This window comes from Macaca nemestrina, chromosome 19 (genome assembly GCF_043159975.1).
Source record: "Macaca nemestrina isolate mMacNem1 chromosome 19, mMacNem.hap1, whole genome shotgun sequence".
In the NCBI taxonomy this organism is placed as follows: Eukaryota; Metazoa; Chordata; class Mammalia; order Primates; family Cercopithecidae; genus Macaca; species Macaca nemestrina.
The window spans coordinates 64,484,946-64,495,152 of NC_092143.1; the positions used below are offsets into that span (position 1 = coordinate 64,484,946).

Below are 10,207 nucleotides of genomic sequence, written 5' to 3' on the forward strand. Positions count from 1 at the left end.
AGGAGATCGAGACCATCCTGGCCAACACAATGAAATCCCGTCTCTACTAAAAAAAAAAAAGTACAAATAATTAGCCGGGCCTGGTGGCAGGCACCTGTAGTCCCAGCTACTAGGGAGGCTGAGGCAGGAGAATGGCGTGAACACAGGAGGCGGAGTTTGCAGTGAGCTGAGATCGCGCCACTGCACTCCAGCCTGGGCGACAGAGTGAGACTCGGTCTCAAAAAAAAAAAAAAAAAGAAAAGAAAAAATTATCTTTCCTTTGTAATTTGATAAGACTAATTTATTCCAAAGTTTAGTTTCAGTGATAGTATCCTTTATGGCCTTTGCCAAATCACATATAATCTCCATGATGATTTACTTTATGTATTTTTCTTTGTATCAACTTGCTATTTATACCTAAAAACAATTGAGACAGCCAGGTGGGAGGCAGTTCCTGGAGAAACTCCAACCAGCCTCCCCACTAAAGTGACGCCTCGGGAAGTTCATGCCCTTTGCAGTTGGGTGGAGCTTGGCCCCTCCTCTTCCTGTGTGAAACCTAGGATTCCAACCGTCTGGCAGGAAGCACTGTAGCGGAGGGTTTCTCCCTTGTTTTTTCCCCCTTTTCACCCAATAAAACCCTGCTTTACTCACCCTTTAAACCATCTGCGAACCTAAATTTTCATGGCCATGGGCCAAACAAGAATCTCATCTTTAGCTGAAGTAATGAAAAGTCCTGCAACACAATTATTTAAAATGTAAAGTTTAAATCAGTACCATAAGTAAGAAATTAATACTGTTTGCCATAAATGTATGGTAACCATAAAAATAAATACAATGAAAACCAAATAATAACGTTGAGTCATACTTAGATGCAATTTCCTGATCAGTGGTCAATAATGGCTTTCATGTGTTTAAGAATGGGTACTAGCAATCATTAGAAACGTGTTAAAGATATGTTTTCAACAAATTGTTGCTTTCTCCTTAACCCAAAGTACCCAAAAACAACAACAACAAAAAATCAAGTTACTAATGCTGATTCAATTATACATTATACATAATAGGGAGAATACTAGGTTTAACAAATACAAAAATTTCCTAACAGACTCTGAAAAATAAACATTGACATTAAAATATATCCCCATACATAGGAACCCCCAAAATCTCACTCTCGCCTGGCTGCTCTCTTGCTTACTTGCTCTTTCGCTTGTCCCCTTCTTGAGGATCCAAGGTGCTCTGACCACAGCCTGCAGCTGGGATGGGAGACAGAGGAGGTGGCTCAGGGAAAATGAGACTGCAGTGCTGGTGGTAGGAAGATGTTGGGCAGGGACGAGCAGCAGGAGCAAACTATCGCTGAGGGACCTGGTCATGACCAAGTATCAGATGGGTGGGTGACATCACCAACTGGGTACTTTGGTCCTTGGTGGAAGCATCCAGCTCAGGTATGTGGATACTGAGCCTGTGTGAGGAAGGTGATGCCATGATTATGGCAGAAACAGGGAAAATCTTCAAGAAAGAAAAGGAAATGAGGAAAGGTATTGCTTGTCCCACCAGCATTTTGGTAAATAACTGTGTGTGTCACTTCTCTCCTTTGAGGAGTGACAAAGACTGTATTCTCAAAGAAGGTGACGTGGTAAAAATTGTCCTTGGTGTCCACGTGGATGCCTTCATCGCTAATGTAGCTCATACTTTTGTGGTGGATGTAGCTCAGGGAATCCAAACAACAGGGCAGAAAGCAGATGTTATTAAGGCAGCTCACCTTTGTGTTGAAGCTGCCCTGTGTCTGGGCAAACCTGGAAACCATAACAAACAAGTGACAGAAGCCTGGAACAAAGTTGCTCCTTCATTTAACTGCACGCCAGTAGAAGGTATGCTGTCACACCAACTGAAGCAGCATGTCATTGATGGTGAGAAAACCGTTATCCAGAACCCTGCAGAACAGCAGAAGAAGGACCATGAAAAAGCTGAATTTGGTGTTTTCATCAGCATAGGAGAGGGCAAGGCCAAGGATGCAGGGCTACTGTTTACAGAGGAGACCCCTTTAAATAATACGGACTACAAATGCAAACTTCACACGCCTTCTTCAGCGAGGTGGAAAGGTGTTTTGATGCTGTGTCATTTACTTTAAGAGCATTTGAAGATGAGAAGTAGGCTTGGATAGGCGTGGTAGAGGGTACCAAGCATGGACTGCTGCAACCATTTAATGTTCTCTATCAGAAAAAGGGTGAATTTGTTGACCAGTTTAAATTTGCAGTTCTGCTCATGCCCAATGGCTCCATGCTGATGAGCAGTGGTCCCTTTGAGCCTGACCTCTACAAGTCTGAGATAGAGGTCCAGGATCCAGAGCTAAAGACCCTCCTACAGAGTTCTTCAAGCTGAAAAACCCAGAAAAAGAAAAAAAGAAGGCTTCCAAGGCTGCAGAGAATGCCACCAGTGAGGAAACATTAGAAGAAAAGGAAGCTGGCAACTGGGGTGGGGCCTTCTCCCCAGATTGCTGCTCCTGCCTCATCCCCTTCCCACTGTATCCCAGGCTCTGTGAAGTGCAGTTCTTCTTCTCCACCTGGGAACACCTGCAAAGCGGGGGTCTCCTTGCCCCCATCCCAGTTCCCCAACCCACCCCCTTCCAGCAATAACCAACTCCAACTGACTCTGGTCTTGGGAGGTGAGGCTTTCCAACCGCAAAAGACTACTTTAAATGAGAAAAAGAAATTGAATAATAAAAGCAGGAATCAAAAACCAAAAAAGAAAGAAAGAAACTCCCACAGATTCAACAACAAAAAAATGTCTTAGAACAACAGAAAGACTTCTTGGAACTATTAAGTGATTATAGCAAGGTTGCAGAATACAGGTAAATATGCAAACATCAACCACTTTCCTATATATGAGCAAGGAACAAGTGGAATTTCAAATTAAAATATATCACCTACATTAACAACAATGCCATGAAACACTTAAGTATAAATCTAACAAAATATGTTCGAGAACTATATGAAGAAAATGACAAAACTCTGATGAAAGAAATTAAAGAACTAAGTGGAGGGATATTCCATGTTTATTCCTAGAAAGACTCAATATGATTTTTCCCAACTTGGTCTATAGATTTAACATAATCCCAATCAAAATCTCAGTAAGTTATTTTGTGGTTATCAAAAAACTAATTATAAATTTTATGTGAAGAAGTAAAAGACCCAGAATAGCCAAAACAATATTGAAGGAGAATAAAAAGATACTCTGTCTCTAAATATTAAAAATTTTAAAAAGACAAATAGTTTAATGGAACATAACATAGAGACCAGTTAGAGACAAGGAATAAGCTCACACAAATGTCAACTGATCTTTGGCAAGGAAACAAAGACAATATGATGGAGAAAAGATAGTCTTTCAACAAATAGTGCTGGAGAAATAGGACATCTACATGCAAAAAAAAAATTTTTTTTAAGGAATCTAGGCACAGACTTTACATGCTCCACAAAAATTATTTTGAAATGAATCATAGATGTAAATGTAAAATGCAAAACTACAGAACTACAAAAAGATAACATAGGAGAAAATTTAAATGACCTTTGACTTGGTAATGACTTTTTATATGTAATAACAGAGGCATGATCCATTAAAGAAATAATTGATAAGATGAACTTCATTAAAACTGAAAACTTCTGCTCTGCAAAATGTGCAATTAAAAGAATTAGAAGACAAGCCACAGACAAGAAGAAAGCATTTGCAAAAGTCACAACTTACAAAGGACTAGTATCCAAAATAGATGAAGAACTCTTAAAATTCAACAATAAGAAAATGAACCACTCAGTTGAAAATGGGCAAAAGGCCTGAACAGACACCTCATGAAAAAGATACAGAAGACAAGTATGCATATGAAAAAGTACTCATCATCACATGTCATTAGAAAATTGCACATTAAAACAACAAGGACATACCACTACTCACCTATTAGAATGGCCAAAATATAAAACACTGACAAGAGCAAATGCTGACAAGGATATGGAGCAACAGGACCTCCCATTCATTGCCAATGGGAATGCAACATGGCACAGCCAATTTGGAAAACAGTTTGGCGCTTTCTTACCATACAATTTAGCAATTCTGCTCCTTTGTATTTATCCAAAAAAACTGTAAACTTATGCCCACACAAAAACCAATACATGGATGTTTATAGTAGCTTTAATTTCCATAAACTCTCTATTTATTTAAATATAAATTTCTGTAAATTTCAGTTTAATTTTTATAAACGGAAAGCAACCCTGATATCCTTTATTAGGTGAATGGAGAGATAAACTGATAATCTAATTTAACAGTGGAATATTATTCAACACTCAGAAGAAATGAGCTATCAAACCATGAAAAGACATGGAGGAACTTTAGAAGCATTCAGATTGGCGGAAGACGCCAATCTAAACAGGTTACATGCAGTATTATTCCAACTACATGACATTCTAGAAAATGCAAAGCTATGGAGACAGTAAAAAAAATCAGTGATTGCCAGGGATTAGTAGGAAAGGAGGGTAAATACCTGGAGTACAGAGGATTTTTAAGGCAATGGGGTTATCTTGTATGATACTGTAATGGTGATCATGTCACACATTTGTCAAAACCCTTAACGATGTACCACTACTATTAATCCATAGAATTTTAAGAATCCATAGAATGTAGCACACCAATAGTAAACCCTGCTATAAACTATGGACTTTTGAATAATAATGATGCATCAATACAGATTCATTGATTGTAACTAATACATCACTCTGGTGTCAGATGTTGATTACAGAGGAGGCTGTGCAAGTGTAAGGACAGCCAGTGTATGGGAGCACTGTACTTTCTGCTCAATTTAGCTGTGAAACTAAAACTGCTCTAAGAAAATAAAGTCTGCTTAAAAAAAAAGATACAGGAAAAAAGATGCATCCCCATTACATTCCTCTATTTTTTTAAAAAATGTAAATGGATTCATCTTATTTTGTGGAGTTTCAGTGATTGATCACTTCACGGAGAGGTTGTGTTCGCAGGTCAACTTGTATGTCAATTGTTGGAACTCAGAACAAACTTTTCCAAAGAGACAACTGTTAAATGGAACTAAATATGGCCTGAGAAGGACTCCATACTTCTATTTTTGAGTCTTTGTGGAGGAACTGCAACCTAACTTAATATAATAGGTAGACAAAATTGAGAACCTACCTTGGGGGTGTGCACCTGTAACAGTGGCTGAGTCTTGGCCCATCCCAGCAGCCATACTTCAACCATTCATACACTGTCAAGTGTTCAAACTGTGTTCACATAAGGCAAACGCTGAGCTGTAACCAATCCAGTTGCTTCTGTACCTCACTTCTGATTTCTGTAGGTCACTTCCCTTTTTTTGTCTATCAATCTTCCCCCGCATGGCTGTGCTGGAGTCTCTCTGAATCTGCTGGGATTCTGGGGGCTGCTCGATTCGTGAATTGTTCATTGCTCAATTAAACTCCTTTACATTTAATTCGACTGAACTTTTTCTCTTAAGACAACGTTCTCAGCGTGTTTAAATTCCTGTTTTCATCTACAAAAGCTTTTTCAGCTCAGTCCATAGCTGAGCATCTGGACTTAGTATTTAAAAAACCCAATATGTTAAGTATACCAGTTAGAGCTTTCTACCCATTCTCATAAAAGTAGAACTGTATGAGTTCTGAATTGCTTTTCTTTGAATCTCTGCCCCAGCATTTTTGAATTAAAAAGATAGGGTAAGAATTCTAGATTTATGGAGGCGGGGGGTTCCTGGATAATATACCATACTTGGATGCCCAGTGGAGACTACAGCTGGGTGTAAATCTTTGGAGGTTACAGGTTTGGAAGTTGGAGAAGGCATTTATGTAGGGATTACTATTAAGTGTTTTTTTTTTTTCTGTAGCTGAGAGTTTCTAGCTTATGCCGGTATTCTTCCAAATATGAGAATCATAATCATGGCTCATATTTAGTGGGTGGTTTTATGTGCATGAAATTAAACTAATGACTTGGTATGGATTATCCAGTTAATCCTCAAAACAACCCTAAGAGATAAGTACTGTTATTATCCCCATTTTACAAAAAGGAATTTTAAGCTTGGATAGTTTCAATAACTTGCCCAAAATCTCAGATTTAATAAGTGGCTATGTCTGGATTTAAATTGACTTAGTCTGCTAGTAGAGCTCAAACATCTAACTACTGCTTAAGGAAGTAGCTCAAATAAGAAAAAAAGAAAGAAAACGCCTGTTTAAAAATCAGCCTTGCTATTGGACTTGTGTCCATAAACACATAACATGACCAGAAAAATATACTAAAATAATTTGGGGCTCTGAATGATTCAGGTCATGAAATACTATGCTAACCCAAAGAATCCAGGTAAGTCTCCAAAGCGCAACACGAGTTTATTTACCTGAAAAATTGTGCCTAGTCACCTCCGTTTTAATTTGAAGAACTGAAAGAGGAAGCAAAAATGTATTGCCTTCAAACTGACAGGTGCATAATAGTTTTTTATGTCACATCCACGGTGCTTTTGCTTTTACTAAGTGAACCTTGGCTGAAACAATACTTTGTTTCCTGTTTGATTATCTTGTAATAAGCCTGGGCTAAATACTGGAAAGAATACCGTGAAGACAGCAGAGCAATAAGCAGAGAACAGAGTAAATGACCTATCTGAGCAGTAGCATCTTCGATTCTTTGATCTGGGGAAACCTCTGATCAATGCAGCATGCAGAGGCACGGGTTAAGGGTTCCCTCTGCATCCAGTGGTGAAAGAGATGCTTTGCCTAACTGCCACTCAGGGGAAACAATCAGGCTGAAGCTGGAGGAGCAGAAGAGAGAGGGAGTGAGAGACCCAGTAGGGAGCCTGCACAGAAGCATTCACACCATGGGCTATTACAGCATGACCCAGAAGGCAGTGATGTGAAGTGCATCACAAAAGCAGGACTAGCCTTGTAAGCTTCTAAAACTGAGTTTTAAGCATCTGTGATCTGCCTCCTGAACATTTGTATCTCTCTGTAGGAAGGAGAATGAAACAGCTGCACATGTTTTCTCCAGTGCTATAGACCTGTCATCAGCACTGCATTGTTTACATGTGGCTATAAGGTCTTTAAGCCCAGGATCCCTTAGCTATACAGCAGGGACAGATATTTACATGACAGCTGTGTCAATTGGAAGCAGCCTTGTGAGCTTGTTTGTTTCACTGAAGCTCCAGTCACCACCACCTGCCCCCTCCCCCACTGCCCCAAAGACACAAATCTAATTCTTCCCTCTTTTTAAAATGAACTCCATGTTAATAATAGAACTGCAGTGCAGATGCTCAAAATGGAAATAGCTGGCATTTCCTTAACAAGACTCATAATTCTGCTAGAAATAATGGATTTCAAGTGAAATAGCTCGAGTCCAAGAAGAGTGGTTATAATTCATGACCAGACGCCCAAATGAAATCAAAATCTGGGAAACATGCAAAGTGCTAATTTTCTACATCAGTGGAATTTATCAAGTTCTTACTGATTAATTTGAACAGTGGTTTGGTTGTTCAATTGATAGAGCTTTGTTTGCCTTGCAAAGACATCTGAATGACATTGATTTAAATATTATTGCAACTTCCTGGTTTTGTGAAAAGCTTTTAACACTGTAAAAACCCTCTGAATCACAAGTGGCTAACATTAAGTGTTTTTATTTTTATGTTTATTATTCTTTACTATTTGAGGCAAGATTCTTATTTACTTCACCAATGAGGTGAAGAGCAGTGTATCTTTGAAGAACAATTACCATGTGTATTTCAAGAAGTGGTTTTTAATTCATTAGTGTTGCTTTAGTTTATGATTAGTTTTTCCAAATAAAGTACTTATTCTATAATAATGACTATTTACAATTAGCTTAGCTGAAAAATAAACCACTCCTAAAATGCTTACCAATAGCTCAATATTGATAATATACCCTGATGTGGTTTGAATGTGTCTCCCAAACTTCCTGTGATGGAAATGAAGCCAAGTACAGTGGCTCATGCCTGTAATTCCAGAATTTTGGAAGGCCAAGGCAGGAGGATCACTAGATCCTAAGAGTTCAAGACTAGCTTGGCAGCATAGTAAGACCCTCATTTCTACCAAAAAAATGAAAATTAGCTGGGCATGGTGGATGCGGTGGCACATACCTGTAGTCCCAGTTATTCAGGAGGCTTTGTTGGAGGATCACTTGAGCCTAGGAAGTGGGAAGTGGGGCCTAATTTGGTACTGTTTGGGTCATGAGGACACTGCTCTCATGAATGGATTAATGCTGTCATTGTGGGAATCAATTCATTATTGTGGGAATGAATTCTTTTTAGGTCAAGTCCGGCTCCCATCTTGCTCTCTCTTACTTACTGTTGCTCTTCCACTTCCACCATGGGATGAGGCAGCAAGAAGGTCCGCACAAGATGCTGGTACCTTGATCTTAGATTTCCCAGACACTAGTACTGTTAGAAAATAAACTTCTATCCTTTATAAATTATTCAGTCTATGGCTGTTTGTTACAACAACACAAAACAAACTAAGACATGACCTAAAACCTCTTTTCCACTATCTTACAATGTAAAATAGAAAAATGTTGTCTGACTTGGTATATAAATAATGCCCTCTTCTCCCACACTAAGATGTCTATGTCCTAACCCCAGAATCTATGAATGTTGCTTTATCTGGCAAAATAGACAATGCAGATGTAATGAAGTTAAGGACTTTCTAATAGGGAAGTTATTCTGGGTTATCTGGGTGGGCCTGATACAATCACAGGTATCCTTATAATGGGGAGGCTGGAAATTAGGGTGACTGAAGGCTACAGAATGGTGGAAGCAAAGAGAGACTTGAAGGTGCTCCACTGCTAACTGAAAATGGAGAAAGGGCCACGAACTGCAGAATGTAGCTCTAGGAACTGACAAAGGCAAAGAAATAAATTTTCCCCTAGAGCTCCTGAGAGAGCCCAGTCTTGTCAACACCTTGGTTTCAACCCTTGTTGGTTTCAGAGCTGTAAGATAATAAATTTGTGTTACTTTAAGCAACTAAGTTTGTGGTAATTAGTTACAGCAACAATAGGAAACTAATAAACTAATACACTGATTAACCCCAGGACTTAGAGCAATTAATGCCCTTAGATTGGTGGAAGGAGTGACTATTTCATTAGAACTAGACAACATAGGCTAAAATTTAGTATATTCATTTAGCTTAAGGTACAAAATTTCTAGTCATTTTAAAGTGAAACACAATCATCCTACTCTGAGGCCATGTTAGGTGATTTAGGATTCTGTTCAGCTGAACATGGCTGGTCCCCAAAGCAGCGTGCCTTTGGAATACCCAAAAGGTTCTGAAAGGACTAAGATAATAAATGAGCTGTCCAATTATTCAGGAAATTATTAACAGGTGCTGTACAATTCATGTTCTGTCATTATACATCATTCATCAAGTTAACAGCTTCAAATTGTTAATTGAGGGTCATATTTCTCTAAGTCTTTTTTTTAAATTCCAATATATCAATACACAAAATCCCCATTTGTTACCTTATAAAAGTGGTGGAGAAATTTTCCAGAAGGGCAGTAGCATAGAACTTGGATTTTGAAGTCAGAGAGAATGCAGGTTCAAATCCCAGCCCTACCATTTGTTGACTTTGTGACCTTGAGGCAGCAGCCCAATCTCCCCAAGCCTTTGTAAATGGGGAAAGAATCCTTTCTGTAGGCTTGTTGTAAAGATATAATGAGATGAAGATGATCACTGATTATCTGAGAATATCATCAAGGTGGCATCATCTTCAGCATTGAAACCCTCATCCCAGAGAGTCTTGTCAGTCCTGAAGATCTAGGGTTTAACTTGAGGTCCAAAACCTACATTAAAGTTTCTAAAGAAAGAAGACTGATCTGGCTGGAAAAATATATCTCACCTGCCACTGAGTTGTGAAGAATGTGAAGTTCAGAAGTGGACAAAATCAAGGCCATAGAAGCTGTATTGTTCTCCTGATAGGATCTTTTCACATGCCACCACCCCTTATTTCTTACTTCTTAATAACAGAAGGTAGATATCGCTATGGAAAAATCTCATTCTTCTCTGGAAATATATGGTTTAAAATGAAAATAGCTTTGGAAAACTCATAGAAAATTAGGATCTTGGGTGAAAAAAATCTCTAGATTTTCACCATTCTACCCAGAAGGTGGGTTAGAAACCACAATAATTGCTGGGCATGCTGGCACACACCTGTCATCCCAGCTACTCAGGAGACTGAGACTGGA

General features: G+C 38.8%; 1 pseudogene; it reads left to right on the forward strand.

Annotated features, from left to right (window-relative positions):
• The first annotated feature begins 796 nt into the window (after positions 1 to 796).
• LOC105465582 (proliferation-associated protein 2G4 pseudogene) lies at positions 797 to 2,609 on the forward strand (annotated as a pseudogene).
• Positions 2,610 to 10,207: the final 7,598 nt, after the last annotated feature.